Source organism: Moschus berezovskii, chromosome 10, assembly GCF_049115385.1.
Source record: "Moschus berezovskii isolate FMDL1 chromosome 10, NW_MosBer_1.0, whole genome shotgun sequence".
Lineage (NCBI taxonomy): Eukaryota > Metazoa > Chordata > Mammalia > Artiodactyla > Moschidae > Moschus > Moschus berezovskii.
In genome coordinates this window covers 109,682,848-109,691,313 of record NC_142469.1, presented here as the reverse complement: position 1 = coordinate 109,691,313, position 8,466 = coordinate 109,682,848, and positions in this window count along the sequence as shown.

Below are 8,466 nucleotides of genomic sequence, written 5' to 3'. Positions count from 1 at the left end.
ACTAGCTCAGAAGGGCCAGGCTTCGCCAGGAGGTGAGCGGGAGGACGGAGTACAGCATCGTGGTCTGGGCTCCTCTGGCCGTGCCTGCTCTCCCTCCATCCAAATTCCTTCTGCTCGGAGACCCAGCCCTCCTGGAGTCAGTTATCAGCTTCGCCAACGTCTTCTGTTTGTTCGGCTAAATCTGTGGCACATCCCAGGGCTTTTATTTAACAGGAAACATGCAGAGGCTGATCTCAACAGGACTGGAAAAGATCACTCGGAACATTTCCCACGCCGAGGTCTGAGCTCTATTTGAAGGACCTTTACTGTGTCATTTATAAAACAAGGTCTATTTACCTTCGCTGAGTCCTCGCAGGCCTCTTGTTTTTCAATAGGTTCATTTCAGCCTGATGACACATGTGTTCCCTCTGATCTGTTTATCTTTATGTACAAGTCCGAGCCCATGATTACATTTTTATTTCCATGACTCTGCTGTCTGGGAATAATCACGTTGTCAAGAATTTCTTAAGCAGAAATCCCCCGAGGAAGAGATTGAAAGTCCAGTTATTGGACCTCAGATGAAAAGTGTTGCTCCCAGCTCCATCAGGCCTGAAGCTTCGGGTCTCTTATGGTAGAAACCCAGGCATGCAGCCTGAGTTTCTGTGCCAAGAGCCACCTTCCAGACCCGGGGCTTCGCCGGGAGAACCCCCCGCATGCCCTGGTCCAGGACAGAATCAAGTCAGTTACATCCATCATCTCATGAAACACTTCTGAGTTAGTTACCACCTATCTTTTCAGAGGAGGCAACTGAAGGCTAGAGGGTGTTTTGGGCTGAACGTGTTTCCCCCCAGATAAGAAGCCAGCCTTGACCCCAGCACGCTTCTCCCAGTACGGCCTTACCTGGGCACAGGGCGTGTCGCAGGGGGTCACGTCAAAATAAGGTGGTTAGGGCACTAATCTGACATGACTGTCCTTACACAGAGGAGCCTGCCCCATGGAGGCTGGAGGGATGTGAGCACTAGGGGCTGGTCCACCGCTTCTTCCCTGGTCCCGTCCACACCTGCATCTCAGACTCGCAGCCCCTGAATCTTGGGAGGACACATTTCTGTTTGTTCTGTCGGTCCTCTGAGTCACTTTGATGGGCAGCTGATCAAAGGCACAGGGAGGACGACTTGGTGAGATCTCACAGGGCTCAGACGCGGCCGAGCACACACCGCTGCCCAGCTCAGGACAGAGGGCCTCTGAGAGGCGGTGCCCCCGCCTCAGGGGATGGGCCCTCCAGCCACACCCAGGCCCTTCTGGTGGCTGCTCTGGACAGGGCTGAGGTGGGCATCACCAGACCCTGACTGATGCCCTGAGGCCGGGCCTGGGCTCCAGGGGAGACGTGTCCCACCCAACAGCCCCGTCCTGGGAAGCTTGGGGTCACCCTGGGTCCCCCTCCGGGGGCTGCTTCCTGTTTACAGGCTGCACTCAAGCCACAGCGTTTGGGGAGCAAAGGGCCCTGGAACTGCTGGGGCCCCACTGAGAGCTGGGGAACAGGAAGGGTGTGACGAGGTGCGGAGACGCCCTCGGGGCATCTGTCCTCTCAGACGCCGGTCCCCTCTAGCCAAAAACATGGCCGGCGCGGGTGGATGGGCAGTGACCACCCTCAGGGTAGCCAGGGAGCTGCAGCCTGTGCCCCGCTGCCCTTCATGCTGCCCCCTGAGCCCCCCTGCCCAGCTCACCACCCCCCTGTGCCCCCCTGCCCTCCCCACAGCCCCCCTGTGCCCACCCTGCCCTCCCCGCCGCCCCCCTGTGCCCACCCTGCCCTCCGTGCCACACCCGAAGCATGTCACCATTCTGGCTCACGCTCATCTCTGACTTTCCTGTGGTCACCTGCACCCTGACCACTCCCTGTATTTTCACCTGAACTGACCTTTTCTTCATAACCTTTATAAGATCCACCACAGCGTCTTCTCTGCTGAGTCTTCCCACTAGATAGCAAGCCCTGTGGGGACAGGGCCTCTCTCTCCTCACCTGGAGCCCGAGCCACGCCTCCTGCACCAGGTAACAAACCACTGGCAGCACCCAGGTGGCGACTCACAGTCTCCATGGTCAGGAGGCTGGCCGGGCAGGTCAGTCATCCGGGTCTGTCTAAGATGAGGTCAGAGTGTCGCTGGGCTCAGCTCACCTCGGAGGACCAGGGTTCCAGTCCACGCCCCTCAGGTGCTGGCAGAATTGGGGTCTTTCCTGGTTGCTCCTGATATCCTGAGTCTGCCCACTGCCCCATAGGGGGTTCACACAGGGACCCGTGCTTCCTTCCAGGCCAGTTGGGTGGGTCTTCCCAGCTGACCTCCAGACCCTCCCTTCCCCTCTGGACTGAGTCTCTCGATTCAGGACAGAACCCCAGGGGTCGTGTCGATCACAGGTCACATCTGCGGTTCTGCCTTCACCCAGGTGGAGGGGCTTATCCAGGAGGGGGCCACCAGGTCATCCTACAGTTCGCGCACCATTGTCTGGCACGTGAGTGAATATTTTTGAAATGAATGAAAGAATCAGCGATTGTTCTCAAGGGCTCAAACATTCTTTCTTCCTCAGGAAGAGTTAATCCCTAAAGGGCAGTGGTCATGGGCTCCAGAATCACTGCAGATGGTGACTGCAGCCATGAAATTAAAAGACGCCTGCTCCTTAGAAGGAAAGCTATGATAAACCTAGACAGCATATTAAAAAGCAGAAACATTACTTTGCCAACAAAGGTCCATATAGCCAAACCAATGGTTTTTCCAGTAGTCATGTATGGATGTCAGAGCTGGACCATAAAGAAAGATGAGCACTGAAGAATTGATGCTTTTGAACTGTGGTGCTGGAGAAGACTCTTGAGAGTCCCTTGGACTGTAAGGAGATCCAACCAGTCCATCCTAAAGGAGATCAGTCCTGAGTGCTCATTGGAAGGACTGATGCTGAAGCTGAAACTCCAATACTTTGGCCACCTGATGCAAATAACTGACTCATTAGAATAGACCCTGATGCTGGGAAAGATTGAAGGCAGGAGGAGAAGGGGATGACAGAGGATAAGATGGCTGGATGGCATCACCGATTCAGGGGATGTGAGTTTGAGCAAGCTCCGGGAGACAGTGAAGGATGGGGAAGCTTGGCATGCCGCAGTCCACAGGGTCACAAAGAGTCAGACACAACTTCGGAACTGAACATCAGGGCAGCAGTGCTTAAATGTTATGGGGTCCATCACCAAGCAGATCTGTTGAAAATGTCCTTTCTGGACACCCATCCCTGAGACTCTGAGAGCAGGTGAAGGCAGGCAGGGAGCTGCGACCCCTCAGTGTCGTGAAGACTCAGGTGTCCCAAGCGGAGCACGGTGAGTGAGGAGCCTGGGCTGGGGCCACGGAGACCCGGTGCCCCGAGGAGCACAAGGAGCCTGTTGTCAGAGGGCTGTCCTCCCTTCCCACCCGAGACTGTTGATGTGTTTTTTAAATGACTGAGCAATAATGCTACGAACTAGCTGTCCTCAAGGAAACAAATGCTCAATCTGTGCCAAGACTGGAAGTCCAGTTTCCACAGGAAGGGAGACTGTGGTCTCACCCCTTGGGATGGACTTCAGTTGGAAGAGGGTCCGTCTTCCCTGTGACGGCTGCTGGTATCCGCCGGGCCGTGCATTTCAGAGAGAGACGTGGTGGGGCTTTGCTGAGCCCGGAGTCACGTGGAGAACAGCGTGGACCTGTCGAAAACACACACCTCACCCTGACGATGAAGGACATGGACACAGATGCAGGATTTACGGGGGGGCGGGGTGCTCAGAACCCCGGCATGTTTCTGACCGAGTCGCCCTGAGACATTGAACGTGGTAGATCCGATGGAAACGTCATGTCTGATTCCAATTTATTTGCTTTTACCTCCTCAAAATATTAAAGCTATTTAATGTCAAAGAGGCCCCTTAATGGCCTTTTAATCCTTTTCTCTTCAAAGCAAAACCTTGTGATTTGCCTAGAATGAGCAAACACAAAACATCAAAAAAAATATATCCAAGTCTGGCCCCAAACCAAGTCTGCATGGTTACAGGGGATTACAGACGTGGCCCGTGCGTCCCCAGGTCCAGTTTCCAGCAGAGCCCGTGGGACACAGGACGAGGACAGGCCAAAGCATGCCTTGCTGAGGGCCACCTGAGTGTGCCTGTGGGGAGGTCCCTGCATGGAGGTGATGGCACAGAGGGCACGCACACAGCCGCCTGCCTCGGGGTGCCCCCGTCCCAGGGCCCCCCCAGATCCTGAGACCCCCCCAGAGTCTTGTAGGGCCTGGCCGCCCCTCCTCTCACTGTAAGATCGAGACCCACAGGGGTGGGACGAGCTCTGAAAGGAAGGGCGGGGTCACCCACCTCAGCAGGACTGACCCCAGTGCGCTCCTTTGTGTGGTTGAGTGGTGTTCCACTGTTTGTATGTGCCACGACTCCTTGATCCACTCAGGGGCTCTGTATCAACCCAGAGGAGTGGGATGGGGAGGGAGATGGGGGGAGGTTCGAAAGGGAGGGGATATGTGTATACCTGTAGCTGATTCATGTTGAGGTTTGACAGAAAACAGAAAAAGTCTGTAAAGCAATTATCCTTCAATAAAAATAAGTACATAAAATTTAATGATAATAAAAAAAGGAAGGGCAGGTGCGTTTGGGAAGGCAGGTTGGTGGGGGGGGCCTTGTGCTTACCCCCCGGGGTCCCTGAGTCCAGGTGTTTCACCCCTGGGAAAGGGGACCACTCCTCCTTCAGGATGGGGACGCTGGGCTGGTGGCTAAGCAGGAGGGGGTCAAACATGGAGAACTCGGGTTCTGTCCGTGCACGCTTCCTGGAGCTCAAGCCTGGGGGTCCGTCAGCTGACCTCCGAGCCCCCAAGGCCCTGGAGCAGTGCCACCGGCTGGGGTGCCAGGGACCCTGCCCCGCAGCCTGGCTGGGGTGAAGACCCTCCTGCCTTCTGCTCGGACACCAGCCCCCCCTCGTCCCATCATCAGCATGACCGGGTGTCCCGGGCTGTGGATCCCACACAGAGCTGGGGATCCGATGAGGAGGAGACGGGAGCGGACTGGCGGGGCCAAGACCCTGAAGCCTGCACATCCTGCATCACGTCCTCCCTCGGACAGAGGAGGGATGGTCAGTGCGCCCAGCCAAGGCGAGGGTGTCGGGCCAGGACCGCGTCCAGAAGCCCAGGCTGCAGTCCACTCATGCTGCGGCCGCCGGGCCGGGTGGACACCCTGCCCGCCACATGCCCTGGGGGGCAGCTGGGCACACCCTCGGTGGACACACAGAGCAGGAAGGAAGGCGTTCAGGGCCGCCGTCAGGGCGCTGTTCCAGGGCCGCGTGGGGGCGTGGCCCCGTGGGCAGGTGTGCACACACAGCATACGCGTGTGTTCACCAGGAGAGAGGCTGCCCTGGGGCTCTCTTTACACTGCTCTCTCATCCACACTTGAGCAGTGCTGTGGAGTCATCACTGTTAGATCACCCTGTCCTCAACGAGCAGAGCTAAGCGGAGACTCAGAGTTTCGGATTCAGCCCGTTTGGCTACAAAACCCAAGTGCGTCCTCGTGGCAGGTGTGTGCGTGTCCTAGGAAATGGGCTGAAATGTTAGGAAATCTCAGCATCAGGACCACAGGAGTTCCTTCCTGCCCTTCCACGCCCTCGTTGCCCTGAGCAAACTTGGTAGGCTCGTCAACAGAAACAAGGCCAATTCCCAAGTGCAGGGCAGGGCAGAGTCTCACCCCAGCCCAAGGGGGAGAGCCTGGTGCCAGGGAGCCCCCTTGCCCCTGGGTCAGGCTAGACCATGGTCTATGGAGGACCGTGCTGATGGGACCAGTGAAATCCGAGGCGGCCGGCTGCCCAGGGAAACCCCCACCCCACCGTGATCCATAGTCCCAGCGCCTGTGTGGGGGATGGATTGTCAGGTGGGTTCTTACTCCTCCGGGGCCTTAGCGCCTCTCAGGTCGGGAGAAGCCCAGACACCCTCGAGGCTCGTCTTGAAACCCTCACACTCTGGAAGGCATCCTGCAGGCCATGCGGCTGGGACAGCCATGCAGGGGCAGGAGCCTGGCAGTGAACATGGCCGCACATGGTTCAGACCCAACCCCGAGGCCATCAGCGCCCTTCTGCTCACACCTTGAAGTGGGGTGCAGTCCTCGGCCTCAGCAAGCATGCCTGGGGGTCTCTACCATGTGCCCCCTCACCATCCCCCGCTGTGTGCAGACGGACAAGAGCTCCCCGCCCACCCGGCTTTCATGCCTGCATGTCTTCCTGGTGAACAGTTAACCTGGGAGGTGGTCCCAGGAAACACTCCCCGGGGTTCAGGAAGAGCTGAACCGGAAAGGCAGGGGCAGTGGAGGGTCCTGAACTCCAGCCTCTGGGACCCTGGGCAGAAGATGTCCCAGGAGCCGCCCCAGCAGGGCCAGCTGGCTGGGCTCACAGACGGGGTCGATCCCAGCCCCGCCGGCCCAGACGAGTGGCCCCAGCCCAATGGACGGCCCAACCCTGCTGTTGGAGACGGGGGCCGGGGGTCCCGCCCACCCGTCAGGAGGCACGCAGCAGGGAGGGAAACCCTCAAAAAGAGTACTACCGTGTGATCGTTGGTGGCGACCACTTTCTGATTCACCCGGGACGAGCTGTGATGCGTTAGAGCGCTTTAAAGAATAGAACATCATCCGATCTTATCTCAAGGGCAGAAACCAAAACTGGTTCCGATTTGCGTTGCTGACGAAGCCCACCTGTGATGGACGCGTCAGACGTCAGTGTGGCTGGGCGTGTCCCGGGCGTGTAACTCTCTGTCACTGGCTGCTGGGACAGTATCTGGAGTTTGTCTGGCTTTCAAGGGGTGGGTCTCTCAACTCAAAACACGCTCCTCGGGCGCCGTGCCCGAGGCCACATCAGTCCTCTGACAGCCCGCCCAGGGCTCAGCCCGCTGCCCCGGGGCCCCAGGCCCAGGAGGGGACACCCCGAGGCCAACCCTGCAGGGACGAGCGGGCCCCGGTCCGTGGGCCGCTGACATGCGACAGGCAGTGTTTGCATTAGCACGGCAAGTGGACAGCCATCTCCGAAAACCGAGAGTGGCTTCTGCACCTCTTTCAGCCTCGGTCTTTGCTTTAAAAGCATTCAGCCCAGACGTGTGAACAAATGAGCAGAGGAGGCACGTCGGGCCTGTTCCCCCTGAAGGCCGGGCTCCCGCAGGCAAGGCCACCCTATTCCACCTGAAGGCTGGGCTCCCTCAGACAAGGCAGGCCTGTTCCACCTGAAGGCCGGGCTCCCCACAGGCAAGGCTGCCCTGTTCCACCTGAAGCCCAGGCTCCCCACAGGCAAGGCTGCCGTGTTCCACCTGAAGGCCAGGCTCCCCGCAGGCAAGGCAGGCCTGTTCCACTTGCAGCCCGGGCTCCCGCAGGCAAAGTGGGCCTGTTCCCCCTGGAGCCCGGGCTCCCCGCAGGCAAGGCTACCCTGTTCCCCCTGAAGGCTGGGCTCCCCACAGGCAAGGCGGGCCTGTCCCACCTGAGGGCCAGGCTCCCCACAGGTCCTCCTGGGCATCTTCCCGGTGGGGTGCCCCCCAAGACCGCAATGACCACAGGCTCTGAGGACCCTTGGGGTGGTGGAGAGGCCAGCTGCCCTCCAGGCAAAGCCTGTGCTTGGACAGTGTTAGGAAATGCACCTCCGTGCCCATCAGCTCCCCTCACTGCCACAGAGAACAGACCCAGGCACGCTGACATCCGCTTGACTTCGTGCAAACCTGGCGGAGCCCTGCACCTGCCACGTCGGTGAGAACAGGGCCATCTCCCCTGGGCGCACGAAGGAGGAAGCCCTGCCTCTGGGCGCCCCTTGCCTCCTCGGGGCTGGGCTAAATTATGTGTTTGCATCCACGCAACTCCTTTTAGATTCTGGAAACCAAAGAAATGCAGAAGCAGAGGAGAGACCTGCAGACAGCCCCCCTATTTAAGTCACAGCCATCCTTTCTCCCGCCTGGCCCCTCCTAACAGAGACAGTGGGGACGGGAGCAGAGGGCCCCTCGGGGCTGAAATCCTCCCAGGTGTGCGGCCAGCGGACAGCTGTCCAGAAACACAGCCAACCCGAGACAGAGCATCCCAGCAAGCCTGCCCAACGGCCTCCGGGGGCATCTGATCGAGGTTAGGAATCTGCCTGCCACCTGACCAAGTGTTGGCAGAGAAGCCCGTAGGCTCCAGCCAAGCCTGGGTTCTTTCAAAAGCTGAAACCAGGAATCGTGCTGGTGTCTGAGAAGGCTGCTGCGGGTGGCCAGGCCGCCTCCAGGGACACGTGTACCCTGGCCTGCACGCTCACACATGCGTGCACACCTGGGGCTCTCCGGCAGTTGCCTGCGAAGATTACAGCTCCTGACCGTGACGAGGCAACAGCTCCCAGTTTCAGGGCCTGGAGCTATGTGTCCCTGTCGGTTCCCAGCCAGGCCGGAAGACTGGCCCTGGAACTGTGTGGCAGATGGGCCGCACACCTGGCCAGCACACCT